The sequence below is a fragment of the Thermobia domestica genome, chromosome 2, assembly GCF_964235325.1.
Source record: "Thermobia domestica chromosome 2, izTheDome1.hap1.1, whole genome shotgun sequence".
Taxonomy (NCBI): Eukaryota; Metazoa; Arthropoda; class Insecta; order Zygentoma; family Lepismatidae; genus Thermobia; species Thermobia domestica.
The window spans coordinates 133,352,411-133,368,865 of record NC_137455.1 but is presented as its reverse complement, the minus strand read 5'-3'; positions in this window follow the sequence as shown (position 1 = coordinate 133,368,865).

The following is a 16,455-nucleotide window of genomic DNA, read 5'->3' as shown; positions in this document are numbered from 1 at the left end:
TTGCTTGAAATTGAATATTTCAGTAATAAAATATTATTAGAATTCTTAAAGAAAGAGAAATTTAGATGCGCGTTTGTAAATTGTTAGTTTGATTATCTTTATGAATTCAGGTAAAAAGTAACGTTTATAGAATAATTAAGAATCATTGATATTTAGAGGAACTTAATTTAACGTATTGCATTTTTTTTCTTGCATAATAGAAGATACATTTAATTATTTTTTGGATATTTACTATTTAGTTTTCAAGTTTATTAAAGAAATTTTTGCTTATAGATTCACTCAGGTTTTTTGATAGTATTTTTTATATAATGTTTTTTGATTGTATTTTTTTCAATAGTATATTTACACTATTCTAACGCAATAGTGCAAATATACAACCCAATATTGTTAATAAAATTGTTATTTAAAATTGAATTGTTGTTGTCGTCATTTATTTAATATATAATAATTTGTTTCCTAATTATTTTGAATTTAATTTTGTGTGGAAATATTGGAATGATAATTCTCTTTTACACTGACTAGATGTACGATGGAGAACTAAATCTTCCGGTTCAAAGTCCCATCGGCTAGGCGTTAATCGGTTTGCATTCGGTCTGACGATTATTATTATTATTATTATTATTATTATTATTATTATTATTATCTTTGAATAATAATAGTTGTTGGACTGGGAGCTTTCTGTGTATGCTAGGTGGACGGGGCGTTACAAGTTACGAACACAAGTCAAGTATTTTTTTGTTTTTGTTATATTTAGTTTAGTATATTATTGTTATTGTTAATATTTAAAATAGATTCTCAGTCTCCAATAAGTTCTTTGACTATTGAATTATATTTGGAAAATAAATTTATAGTAGTTCAAAATACTTTGAAATTGAGAAAAATTTTGTTTCTCCTGCAACATTATAATTCCACAAAAAAAATTTTTTTGAATTGTGAATTCAGAATTAATTGTAGAATTAACTTTTGAATAATAGTGACTCAACTAATTTAATTCAATTGAATGAAAATAATATTTTTATTGAATTTTCAATTTTGATAGAAATATTTCAGCCAGCCTTTACAAATTTTTGTATATATTAATGCTATTGGAATCTTTGAAAATTTTCGATTTTCCTTCCAGCGTTGTTGCTTTGGTCGTGTAGATTTCCATCTTAGTATTATTGTAGAGTAGATAATAGTAGTATATGTTTAGTTACAGTATATTATTTTTATATTGTATTGTTGTTCTTAATAAAATTGTTCATTTAAATTCTGATTATATAATGGAGTCTCGACAAGACTATGTTAGCATCGATATGTCGAATGCCGATTTCTTAACAGTAGACGCTACTGGTTATCCTAGTTTAGATCAAAACTCAACTTTTGGTCATTTGAGCATGGAACTTACTCCTCCATTAGCTAATAGGTTTAATGTAAGATCGTTTAGTGTTCCTATTGATAATAATCAATCGATTGTGAACTCAGTTGATCTAGATAGAGCTAGTCGTATGGCTAATCCATCTAATAGTCAAATTCCTAGAAATGATCCTAGAGTAACTTTTTCGGAACCGCCTTTAGGTAGAAATATTCCAAACATTTCTGATAATGGTAACTCAGGACAACGAGTTGGAATGCAGAATAGATATCTAAATCTTGGAAACTATTATAAGAGAGTTTCTAATGTTTTGAGTTCAATTCCTAAAGTGGGTTTAAATAATCCTAATCTCAGAATGCATGATTATAACTCGAATTATAGAAATCAGAATAGTTCTGAAGGTAATAGAGATATTAACGTTCCTACGAATAGACAAGATCATGTATATTCAGACCTTAATCTAGAACATAAGCTGATGACTAAATTTACCTTTCAGAAATCTTTAACATATTTAGAGAATAAACTGTCAGAAATAAAGAACATTAGTGGAAATAATAGCATTCAGACTTTTGAGATGTTATTTAAGATCCAAGAAATATTAATGGATACTAGTTATTCATTTAATATGATTCTTTCAGTACTTCTCTCTAGATGTGATGGTAGTTTATTGAAGGAAGTTACTTCAGCTTTGAATAATAATATAGATTGGGTTTATTTTAGGAATAATATTATGCATCGATATGTTACACCCACAGTTTTTCATTCACTAGTAGGTGAAAAGGTTTATAGAAAACGGGTTGACAGAATTAATTAACGATTATGTCAAATCAGTAATGATATCTATGGATATTTTACAACTCGGGTTGAATGAAGGTCAACTAGTTGGGATAATCTTAAATGGTATGAATCCAAATCAAAGATTTCGGATGCTAAATTATTACTGTCCAGCAAATAGACAAGAATTGTTAGAAATATCCGAACAATATGTTTCGCAAAATAGGGAACAAATGGAGTATGTTAAATTATTGAGGAGTAACAAAGGCAAAGAGAAAATGTCTTGTTCGAATTTAGGTTCTTCAGTAAATAAGAAAGAATATGTTAATAATAATCCGAATTCTACATTACCTAATGTAAAATCGAACCTCATGAAGAATAGTTTTAGGGTTTCGGATTCTTCAAGATTTTCTGGGAACCTTAATAGGAATCGATTTGTTCCTCCAGTTAATAAGAATAATAGTGTCCCATCAGAGATGAACGGATTAGTGGCAACGTTCGTCATTGGAAAAATTAATAATATTTTAACAAATATTTGTGTTGATGGGGGCTCTAGTTTTAACTTAGTGAATCGAGATCTAGTGAAAAGATGCAATGTGGAAGAACATGTTCGTAAGGTGGAAGAACGAACCATCAATGCACCTTCTGGTCTTAACTTTGTTACGGATGAAGAGGTGACTTTGGTGATTAACTTATCAGGATTTTTTCAATCTGTGGTATTCAGAATAACTGATAATCTTCCTTGTGACTGTTTATTGGGAATACCATATCTGCGTTCAACGTCGGCGTTAGTGAATTACGAGAAACATTTGTTGGTTCTTTGCAATGGAAAGAAACGTGTGCGACTTAATTATCGCAGGGATTTTGTGGAATCTTTTCGAAAGGGAGTTGGATCTGGAGAACAGCCTAGTCAACGAGAAGGGACTGGTGTAAAGTTTCGAAAGAAGAACTTATCTAACAAATCTTCTGGAATATCTTCTATGTTTATTAGGGCAGATTCGTATTCAATCCGTCCTAACGAAAAGGGTGTGCAGTGTGACCTCGATCTTCAACATCTGGAAAAACATTTATTAACTATAAATGCTCCTGATGCTTGGGCTACGAAACCTAATTGAGGGAGAGTTATCGAGAGCCAACATTAGTGTAGACCAGCAAATTCGGAGGTTGGATACTGATCAGGGATGTCCAGAAACCTCTTCCATCACGCATAAGTCATTGGATAGCGATCAAGATGGTTTACATCGTAGATCTTCAGTGGACTTAGCGATGGTATCGACAAATGTTGGTGACATAGAAGATAAGAACAATTCGAAAGAAGATATGAATTGTGACACCGGTTACCAGACTGTTCCGGATTTAAACCTTTCAGTGAAGGATCCCAAGATTAAGAAACAGAAACCATCGAAGAAGAAGAAGAAGCCAAAGAAGAAGACGACAAACTTTATTGATTGTGCAAATGATCAACAGATTAAGCACGATCGTAGTGTTGTGTGTGAAGAAGAAAAGAAGAACGTTGGTTTAGTTCCTGCAGCGACTTCGAAAGTTAAAAACAATGAACCATCTAGTTCTTCGGAAACTTCTGACGTGGACATCGAGCAGTCAGAGAAATTCCACGACTTGTTAAAGAAGAATAAGAAATATATTGGGGAGGAAATTAATCGTGATCCAGTTAATAGTTCTGATCGATTCCCGCAGGTGAAAAACCCAGAAAACATACAGGTGGAAAACTCTAATCGAGAATCGTGGAGTTTTCGGAATCCTGATATAGATTCTTTCATGGGTTCGATAAGAGCTGAGTACTCTGACGTTATTACGAATAGAATCGGATGTATAAAAGGTTGTATAGGCAAATTATATCTGTCCGACAACAAACCCTTTAAGCAAAATCCATTCCCTGTACCTAAGAATAAAGAAAAGGAATTTGATGCTAAAATTTCAGAATTAGTTAGGCAGGGTATATTAATTGAAGTAGACCATTCGAACTACGCCAGTAGTTGTTTCTTGGTGAAGAATAAGGACAACAGTTATCGTATTGTAGGGAACTTCGTTAAAGCAAATGAGCTTATTGTGAATGATCCTTTCCCGTCTCCGAATATAGAAGAATGTTTAGCTGGCCTATCAGGCAAGCAATTCTATTCAAAGATTGATCTTAAGAAAGCATATTTTCAAGTGGTACTTGATCCTAGCTCACGTGACATCACTACAATAGTTACGCCAAAGGGTCTTTATCAATTTACGAGAGTCCCAGTAGGTATTAAAACCGGTAGTAACATTCTAAATAGAGTGATGCATAAAATACTTGGAGATTTGGAAGGGGAAGGAGTACGTTCTTATTTTGATGATGTTCTCATATTTTCAGATACGATTGAACAACATAAAAATACTATAATTAAGGTATTAGAAAGATTTCGAGAATATAACGTTACTATATCTCCGGATAAATGTTTGTTCTTTCAGACTACGATAAATTATCTAGGTTATATTATTACCGGAGATCAGATGGAAATCGACACGGCTAGGGTTTCAGCAATTAGAAATATACCACCTCCACGGAATAGGAGAGGTCTTATGAAGATCTTGGGGCTTTTCAGTTATTACGCGAAATTCGCTCCTGAGTTCCAGGAACTGATGGGACCTCTCAGTGAACTTAAATCTCCTAAGAATAAATTTGTCTGGAGTCCTGAACACCAAAAGATTCTAGACAAATTAAAAGATATATTGGTGGATAATATTGTGTTAAAGACCCCAGATCTAAATAAAAGATTTGTATTAAATGTAGACGGATCAGGAAAGAGCATAGCTGCTTGTTTGTCTCAGGAGAACAGTAAAGGGGAACTTAAACCTGTTTGTTTCTTCAGCAAAAAATTATCAGAAGCAGACAAACATAGAAGCATATACGAGATAGAGTTTATAAGCCTAGTAAAAGCTATGTCCCGATTTAAACATTATTTGGTTAAAGAATTTGACGTCCTGACAGATAACAAGGCCTTGACTTGGATATTAAGCAACTCAAAGCGTCTATTAAAGTATGGCCCTCTTGTTGAGACATTATGTCAGTTTTCATTTAAGATCAAACACGTTAGGTCTGCAGATAACGTGATAGCTGACACTCTCACAAGAGTTTACGATCCATTTGAGTTTAGTTTAGTAGACGGACCTTTGGGGTTAGCGGCCTTTGATAGCAACTTAAGGTTAGCTCATAGATGGAAGTTGCCTCTGATTCAGGAACCAATAGAAGATCTTCAAAGAGAAGACCCAGAATTGAAAGCGACAATTGAGAGATTAGAAAATGGCGACATCATTCCTGGTTTTGTTTTAAACAAAAAGATACTTATGAAGAAAACCAATTCAGTCCACAACCCATTTAAGATTTTTATCCCTAAGGCTCTTCTTAGAGTTCTGATAGAGTACTATCATGATGACAAGCTTGTAGGAGGTCATTCTGGTACCTATCGGACTCTGAAAAAGCTAATGAAAAGATTTACGTGGGGAAATATGAAAGAGGAAGTGGCTGAATATGTTAGATGTTGTCATAGGTGTCAGCTTTCAAAGGAAGAGAATAAAAGAAAGATGGGGTTACTGATATCAGAATATAGTAAGAGGATTGGATCCCATTGGTACTTTGATATTATTGGTGTATTGCCTAACTCTAAAGGGTATAGGTATATATTAGTTGGGGTTGATAACGCTAGCAGATTTGTAGTGCTAGAGAAATTGAGATCGTTATCGTCAGCTTCAATAATGGACAAGATGTCTAATATCTTCAGTCGTTTAGGTTATCCAGAAGCTATTTCCACAGATAACGCTTCTGTGTTTATTTCTGAGTTCTTCAAGAAGTTCTTGTTCGGACTGGGGATAAAGCACATTACCTTGAGTCTATACCACCCTGAAGCGAACGCAGCGGAGCGTTTTATAAAAACGCTCAAGTCTTCTATCCGTTCTTATTTTGCAGATAAGCAACATCTTTGGTCGACTCTAATACCAGATTTACAATATACGCTAAATATTAGCGAGCATTCCGGTCTTAAGATGTGCCCTATCGAAATATTGTTAGGACGTCCTACTTACACCCCACTAGAAAATCGATGGGACATCTCAGAATCAGATATAGCCGGAAAGTCAGCTATAGCTTTATGGATGGATGCCATAAAGAATATGGAAAAAAGCTGGATTAGAAGGAAAAGACTTATGCTGCAAAGAAGAAGAGTAGTAGCGTTCCAGGTAGGGGATAAAGTACTAATTCGAGCGCATGTAAAATCTTCCTTAAAAGATAAAGTTGGTAAATCACTCAGTGATAAATGGAATGGACCATTTATAGTCAGGAGGTTCTTGACACCAAATACTGTTCTAATTTCGGACGAGAACGATAATCCTGAATCGTATAAGCGGAGTCACGTCTCCGAGATTAAGATTTATCGGGTCCAGAGGAATTGAAAGGTAAAATAAAAAGCTGGAAGTGAAAATTGGAAATGAAAAATTGCAGAATGGTATAGAAAGTAAATGTATATATAATAAAATGTCAAATAAAAACTACTACTAATCAATTGTAAATAATTATTTATATATTTTAATCACGGCCGTGATTATCGAAATTTTGTATATAGAGTTTTGTATATAATAATTAAATTTTATCCTGTGTATAGTATATAATGTAGTAGTTAGACATATATTTTTGTGTGAATTTATGAAATATATTTATGAAATTATATTTTGCATATTAATGTTAACTTTCTATATTTATAGATATCATTATCAAAAATTCTGGAGCAGAATTTTTTTGTAAAGGCCTGGTGAATGTGCCGTGTCGTCTTCGGAATGAGGCCGACGAGTATGGACACGACACAAGAAGAATTTAATCCAATGAAGGATAAAACGATGTTAATTAGTTTGAGTTAGTCTATTTATTGTAAGAGTCACTATGGGTTGTGTTAAAGTCATTGGTATTGTCATATTATGTTTTCTTTTTAAAAAAAGAAAAAGTAAAAAATGTTGGAAGGAAGAAAGAAAAAATATTGAAACTGTTAAAAGTGTAAGTAGAGTTGGTAAGACTGTTAGAGGAAAGATTGCAGTCGCGAATAGTGGGCGTGGTCTTAAAAATCCGAATCTACAAGCTAAAGTGGGTCCCGTGCCTACTTTACTTGTGTTCGTAATTACTTAGCCGGAAGGTTACTCTGTCGTATTTATTTAACCGGAAGGTTACTCTTCTGTTTCGTAGTGGTATTGCCGGATGATTACTCTGTTCGTTTTGTATAGCTGGAATAGTGTCAAAACGGAGTATTGGTATAACGAGAGGATTGTGCAGTCAATGGAGTTTTGTTTCGTTTCGGCAGGATTTCTCTTTTGAGAATTTGTTCACCGTTTTTATTCCTGTTTTGTGTGATGAGATTATTATCGTCGACTGTCGATGAAATCACATTGGTGTTAAGTCAGTTAAATAACGAAGTGTTCAGTAAACAAGGAATGTTTTATTCCTCGTCTATTCTATTCTCGCAAGCAAACTTAGTGGCAAGTCAAACGGGCTCTTTTTGTTTCCTCGTTTTGTGGTCGCTAAGTAATGAAAGTGAATAGTAGAGTGAAAGTTTTCTTTCATAGTGAATTATATGCTTGTAAAATAGTAGCACAGAGTGTTATTTGCTTTATAAGCTTATTCTTGCTTTTTTTGTTACTTCTGTGCAGAGAAATAGTGAGTTTTAAAGGGCAGTGCTTGTGGGGCCTACTGTGCCGAGTGAAAGCCCGCTTAGATCACCTTATTAGTAATTCCTATCGGGCACTAGCTGGTGTGGTTAGCTTAAACACCAGAAATATTTCTTTCTTGCTTTTCCTTTTCGTTCGGAAACTAAGGCATAGAAAGTTTATTGCAAGGAATTACTTTGCTTTCGAAAAAAGACTTCTTTACCACCAATCTGATTTCAATCGAACATCAGAAAGCTCAGACGAAAGCCTGACTACCGAAAGAGAGCGAGCGTTACACATAGAAGGTAATCCATACTATAAACAAGTCAAGGTGAGTGTAATTTTTGACTTATTACAAGTAGTGACTGTGACTTGTCTTATTCTGTGTTTCGTGAGGTTGTACGCTTTGAAATCCACTTCAGGTTGTATTGCTAAGGCAATTCCATCATTTTTTCATCCTTACGAAAATTTCTAGAATTTTATGGAATTTTCCATCTTTTCGGAGTTAAGTAGTACGGGCGACAAAAGTGACCAATTATTAAAAATCCTTAAGAATTCCAATATTTCCAGTTTAATTTGGTTTCTTTTACAGTATTTGGTTAAGATTCATCTTATATGAGAAGTTCCGAGTATTTTGCCGTTAGAAAACTAGAATTCAAATATCTTTTCCTCTAACATTCTCATTCCACTTTATAGAAAAGAGTAATGAAAGATATTAAAAGGGTATTCATTAAGAATTGTGTGAAAGGTTGAATAATATATGTTTAAGTCAAGAATTGAGATTCAACATTTTCATTCCACTTTTTATAAAAATCGAGACTGAGAGTTCTTATAATAAATTCATTGTTTATTACAACATAAAGAGACATTATATAGACTTTTTTGCTTGAAATTGAATATTTCAGTAATAAAATATTATTAGAATTCTTAAAGAAAGAGAAATTTAGATGCGCGTTTGTAAATTGTTAGTTTGATTATCTTTATGAATTCAGGTAAAAAGTAACGTTTATAGAATAATTAAGAATCATTGATATTTAGAGGAACTTAATTTAACGTATTGCATTTTTTCTTGCATAATAGAAGATACATTTAATTATTTTTTGGATATTTACTATTTAGTTTTCAAGTTTATTAAAGAAATTTTTGCTTATAGATTCACTCAGGTTTTTTGATAGTATTTTTTATATAATTTTTTTTTGATTGTATTTTTTTTCAATAGTATATTTACACTATTGTAACGCAATAGTGCAAATATACAACCCAATATTGTTAATAAAATTGTTATTTAAAATTGAATTGTTGTTGTCGTCATTTATTTAATATATAATAATTTGTTTCCTAATTATTTTGAATTTAATTTTGTGTGGAAATATTGGAATGATAATTCTCTTTTACACTGACTAGATGTACGATGGAGAACTAAATCTTCCGGTTCAAAGTCCCATCGACTAGGCGTTAATCGGTTTGCATTCGGTCTGACGATTATTATTATTATTATTATTATTATTATTATTATTATTATTATTATTATTATTATTATTATTATTATTATTATTATATCTTTGAATAATAATAGTTGTTGGACTGGGAGCTTTCTGTGTATGCTAGGTGGAAGGGGCGTTACACTTGGAATAGCATCCACCCTTCAAGTAACTGCCCCCCTAGTACGGTATCTCCTAAATTCGCCCATGACGAAAAGTTGTCTTCCAACTGATATGTGAAATATTCCAAAATCCAAAGAATAAGTAAAAGCACCCACTCAAGGACAACCCCTCAAATTGTTTCAGCAATACCAAAATAATTATAATCTGAATAAAGTTATACTAAAAAAACGTAACATTCGGCCTCATTATAATGTCTGGGTGGACGGTTCCTAATAATGCAAACTGCATTTCTGTCGATTTAGAATATTGAACTGAAACCGAACAAGACAGTTCTCAAAAAGGGCCCAACAGTTCTTAAACCGAACCGAACCGTTCCCAAAACGTGCCAAACCGAACCGTTCCCAAACCGGACCGGACCAGTTTGAAGTCCAAACCGATTGATTCGGTTTACTACAAACTACAAACCGAACCGAAACCGGTAAACGGGTCTTGAAACACCCCTAAGAGGATGCATCACTGTCTGTGGTAATCACGGAACCTTGTAAGGACAGGTTCTACAATGCAGTATTCAATTAACCACGCAGCATATCTGAACATTGAAATAATAAGTAATATGCATAATTTTTACGTACGTTGAGAGTTATTTGTATTATATTTCAATTTATATTTATTAATTGTACCTAACAATCTTTCTTGTAACTTCAGTAAAGTTCATATTTGCACTTTCAGCTCGCATGTCACCAGCATCCAACCTAGATAAACCAAAAGTTGCAGATTAACAATAAAAAGGAATTTAGTATCATTTTTCGAAATAATTAAGCTTATTTCAAATACTACTTCCAGACTGAAACAATACATGGATCCAACATGTTCTGCCAACACCTTAATCTGCATTTCTTCTTTTCTTCTCGGTTGAAATTCCTTTAGTGGCAGTATATCAGGGGTTTCCGGGGGGGAGGTGTAACCCATTGCATTTTACTTTCATGTACTACTTAAATAGTGGATTTGAGATATAAATTTTGGAAAAGTGACAATCTTAATGTGTGGAGGACGGTTAATTTATACCCATTACATTACATCGTTTCCAAATGTTTAGAATTTTTTAACAGGTTACAGTATATACTTAATCGGCGAAACGAGATAAAGGGATACTTTAACCGAATCGTGAAAGAAATGTAGAGACGATTAGTTCAAGCACCACACTATAACCGCATTGGACAGGAGCCCTGGATGAGATCCCCGATTGTATTTTATACATTTCCAAAGTTTCCCAAAGTGGTGTATTGTATTGCATAGTATACTTTAAGAACCCTTGAAAGGGGGGGGGGGTAAAATAAAATTCAAATTCCAAATATTTTATTATTTTTAAATAAAAAGGGAAAATCAAGATTGCTTACTTTAATTAAATAAACAAATAATGTGGAGACGGAATATCGGGATTTATTATTTGGAATGTGAATATCAAGAATTAGACGAAACATATGAAAAGTACGCGGCAAGAACGATGAAAGTAAATTTTCCCATGTAAAACAGTTAAAAGAAACTGGTGTCTCAGAAATGTAAAATTATGACTTTCATCGTTCGTCCCACGTACGATTCATTTTTATATGGAGAGAGGGAGAGTCAGGAAGAGAGGTGAACATGCACTCTACGAAACACAATAGGAAGATATTATTATTATCATAGTTATTACATATCCCTTCCCATCCAATATTCCTGCCGAAGCGTATATATATATATATTCAAATAACTTCTCTCAATTACGCTCAAAAGCTATGGGAGACATTGATGAATGAAAGAAGTTAATGATAAAGCAAGAATCGATGACATTAACAATATTCCCTAGAGAGACCATCCTTTCGAGGTTTGTTTACCACAAAATATAACTTGAACCTACCGGGATTAAACAGCCCTCGTCAGAAGGAGCTACTGTATGTACAGCCACTCACAAAAGTATCTTCCCCCTAAGCGAACTATTTCCATTACTTGGGGTCCAGGTCATTTCCAGTTGTGACAACACCTAGACAGATGCAACCGAACTTACACGTAACTTTTCTCGGTACTGACAGCAGTTGGTAGACCTAATCCAGATGTTTATGTAGGTGAAATTGTAACGTAAGTGACAGTTCTCCATTCTAAGATGAATCTGTACTGTTCGGATCGTGTTTTCCAAAGAACACCATATATTAATCTCAATATTGCTGTGTATGTAACGAATTATTTCTTTATATACTGTATATTTACAGAAATATAAATACTGACCATGCATTTATCAGGAAATACTTGAAAGTAGCTGAAAAGAACTAATTTAAAACAACTGCTGGAAATAAGTATATAACTGATTGCCTCCATTGAGAGACCTTCTCCAATTCTCCTCATTCCAAGATCATTTTCTTTTGGAAAAGAGATCTTTCAGGCCACACTGAGTATGTATTAAAGTGAAATTGTAATATTTGAAAAAGTTTCAAATTGGCCGGGATTCGAATCCGGGTCCGTCGTATAGAAATTCAGTACTCTAAACACTCACCTACCGCGTCACTTCCTGTTTTACCTAAACTTTTCGCTAGTAAAGTCGTTGCATGTAAGACAATAAAAATACTGATGCTCCTATAAGAAGATGTTCCTTATGAGTGTCACAATGACTTACTCGAGATTCTTTTCTTTATTCGAAAACAAGTTATATAGACCTTCGTCAATCACGAAAGTATCACGAATTATCTCATCGTTCTTAAATGTTCCCGATTTATATTATTAATATTCTTCCTCATCGTAAATTCTAATTTCCAAAGAGGAAAAGCAGGCAGCATTTCCCCGATGCCAAGAGTTTCAGTATTTGTTCGCTACCCTAGCCAACTGTTTAAAGTTGGTCATATGAAATGTAAAGAAAAAATTGAGCAAAAGGAGAGAACCTAACCATTCCTGCGGAGATTCTAACCCGTTCCTACTGCTACTATTATTATTATTATTATTATTATTATTATTATTATTATTATTATTATTATTATTATTCCGTATAGTAAAACTGCAAGCTTATTTTGCTGAAAAAACTGTTATGTCAATTTAAAAAATCCTTAGGCAAGGTTCGAACCCACGCCAAACATTACTTTCATTACTACAGTGTAACCCTAATACGCTTGGCCACGGAGGCTGACAGCATTTGGCCTTAATTTCCGTTATATAAATTTCGTGACTCTTGATGTCCTATCTGTATTGACCAATAAGATCACAGGATATATGAAATTTTGGAATCCGCGTAAATGCAAGCTGGCAGACAGGCACGTAGCCAGGATTTCGTTAAAGCGTGGGTCCGTGACGAAATATTGAGGTTATCACACCAGAGGCTGGGTCATTGTAAGCTATTTTATTGGTAAATTATTTTGGTTCGTTTAGCCAGCATTTTGTAAATAGGGGTCGTGACATGAAATATTGTGGTTACACACAAAAGGCTCGATCAATCCAAATTATTTTACTGACAACTTATTCATAGTGGTTTGTTAGGACAATAAAATGAGGATAAGTTAGTAAGTATTTTAGTAACAAACTTCGAAGAAATCTCGAGTGAAATTTCGGATGGAGCTAGATTGAATTCAGAATGGTCCGTTACAATAAAATCTATTTTTAACTTGACTTCCCCTGTTTCTGCCACACAAATCTCCTCATAAGAAAGAGTATATTTTTAACGCTGGTTTTTCTTTTTCTGGTTTCTTTTTGTTTCATCTTTCAATTTTTTTTTCTTTTCTGCTCTCGAAGGAGAGGGATTCCGATCCCCGGACTCACCCCTTGGCTACGTGACTTTTATTTTGTTTTATTTACCTTTTGTGTGCGACAAACATTATTTTCGCATTCTGTGAATTGCATCAACACGTGTAGACAAAGAAATTTCTATTTTTATCTTCCGTAACTACTAGTTTATTGTTTTATCTTTGTATGAGGAATGTGTGGTAGATTGGCAAATAATGAAACTCGTATGGCAGAGACACGGGTTCGAATCCTGACGTGGAGCGCCGTAACTTAGATTTTTTCTGGGAAGGGAGCAAGCATTAACACGCCTATTTGTGCCTCCTAGAAAAAGTCTAATTCTTGGGCTTCCTCTTTCCACCCTTACCTTACTCTTTATGGGCCCTAGGTGACTGTGGGCTCTCCCGCACAGCAAGGTCTGAGCAGTCGTTCGTTATGCCTCTGGACCTGTTACATACACGACAAATTTATTATGCAGACAATATTGACAAATCACAACAATAATACACGGAGATATATATATTATTTCTAGGGCCCCTAATAGCAGCCTTTTTTTCTGAAATTGACCACGACTCAATTTTATTTTATTTACCTTTTGTGTGCTGTTCTGTTTATGTAATGTAGTGAACCTGTTTGATGCTTCATCTATAATTTCATGATTGTATCGTATATGGATTAAGACAATTTTGCTTTAAAATGGCCCCCCTCGAACGGCGGGAAGTTTTCCAGAGGGCAATAGCCCCCTGCCCTCCATAAGTTACGGCCCTGCTTCATGGCAATATTTTTTTCTTATTTGGAAGGTATCGTTTATGTAATTGATTTGTACTTCTGTTATTTCTTTAATAATAATAATAATAATAATAATAATAATAATAATAATAATAATAATAATAATAAGTCGCAAAGTCGAGACTTGCCTACATATTTTATATTTTATGAATATTCTGATTGGGTTTCGAGTCTTTTTGTTGAATAATCAACACACTCCACATTAGGGAGCTTGTCGGAGGGAAATATTATCCTGTTGCTTTTCATTTGTTTACTTATACGCTACACCAAGCCTGGATACTACATTTCATCTTTCTATATCTATGGGAAATACCTTAAAGGTTTAGATGATCATAAGAGAGTAAGTAAATGAGTGATTAGATCAATGAACTTTGCGTATTTACAACATTTAAAATATCAGGTTTTCGGAAGAGTCATGACGTATTGCGGTAAAATATGAGAAATGATGATTTGTGGATACACTAGAGTTATTCGGATCATGCAGTAGTTATGTTATGAATAGCTGAGAACTTGAGCGTTTTGTGTATTATTGCTCATTGTTTGGTTTGGTTATAGATATTTGATCAGAGATGGTGTGGGTCAATGAAAACTTGACTTACGACTAACTGACCGACCACCCACCGTGGATCACTCTGACCCACTACCCAGACCCTGACCCATCACCCACTATGAACCAATGACAAACTAAAACATATCGTTTTCAACTCTGACTCATGATCCACGGCCTCTTCTTTACCGACTAAAAATTTTATACTTGTATTAAAACCATGTTGAGAAATTCTAACTAATCGGAGTTTGAATTTCTACGGTCAATCATTTAAGCATCGCTCTGTTACAATAACGATGAATCTGACCTTTACGATATACAATGGTAAAGTGTTTGTCATGGCCAAAATTACGATGAATTTCAATTAAATTATCATTGTCTAATTATTTCCTTTTTAAATTATCGACACTTTTCAGAGGAGAAACGTATGAAATTTGAAAGTCCCAAATGAAGGTAAGTTGACCAACATACAGAAACTTAAATTACAAATTTTGTGTATATTTTTCTCACAACTTTATGGGTTGTTTGCCATGTATATCATATTGCCATGTATATTGCCATATGCTCTAAGCGCTCCATATAATATTCAAGCTTCAGCAATTATTATAAAGCACCTGCTAAGCATATATGGTGCGAAGCACTGTATTTTGTGTTGAGTTGAGTTGATTTTGAATTTAACGTCCGTTTCATCATCTAGGCTATATGAGACGTGGACCTACCCCATGCCCTAAACGTCGCCAACACTTAGTGGCCCACTTGTTGAAAAACGTCGATCGTCAATACAGCGACGAGTCGAAGGATTGCCGCTAATGTCCGACTGGCGTCAGAGTGTCGTCTAGTCGAAACAGATATCTTCAGTCGGGGTGTTGAAGGTACCACCGCGTAGCAGCGAGGACTTCGTTTTGTCCGCGCTCGTTCGCTTCGTCGCTGAGAATCGCGAACTGACCAATACGAACTATCGCCTGTCACGTGCAGTGCGGATATTTTTATATTATGACTTGTTAATTTAAAGTTGACTTCTCCGGACTATTCTTTCTGTATAATACTTTACTATTATTTCATGGCTGAAATCAGACAGTTTTAGCATTATAACACTGGAGCCGTAAAAGTGTTTAATAACGGAATTAACTGCAGCTCCATTTTTTCCTTATCCCAAAACACTGATGTCTTATAGTAGTGGCTTAAGCGTTAGTTTCATAACGTTGGGGACGCGAGTTCGATTCCGGTTGTAGCAATTCAGGAAGTTTTTATAATCTACAATACTGATACTTCTGATGTATACTATCATAAAAAAATGTTCAATTTCTCTGGCTCTCATAGTTGAAACAATTTTCTTTACAGGTGAAATGCTAACAACACAAAATTACGTTATTCTTATCAACCTTCATTCGTAACTGTCTGGCAAGTAACGTGTTTGGCCAGGAATTGAGGAAAACATAAGGGCTAAACACGTCCTTACTGCTGCAGTATGAGCCAAAAATGAGTTCCAAGGAATTGTTCAAAGGTGTACAGAAATTGCAAATAGTGATCGAACTTACAAGGTTAGTCACGGGAATGATTCTATTTAAGAAGCCACCTCAACTTTCTACCTGGAAGAAGGGCGAAACAAAATGCTTTACTGTTATCAGCTAACAAATACTTATATTCCATTTCTTGTTGTCATAAAATGATAATTCTATCTGTAAAACCATAAACGTAGAAATATTATTGCGTTAAGTGTAAACCTAAGAAACATCTGGCATACTGTATATCTTTATCGTTCCTATGAATACCTACGACTATGTTACTTTTTCTACCAATTACAAAAACCTTATCTTCCCATTCAGAAAATTAAAAATTGTCAGGACGGGATTAGAACCCATGCAGCTGCAATGGGAGTTTCCTGCTTTCAGAATTCTTTTAAAACAAATCACCCTGACCGGAGTATTGTCCGCCACTGGCACTTCATGTCCTTTCGACGTATTCCAAACACTACA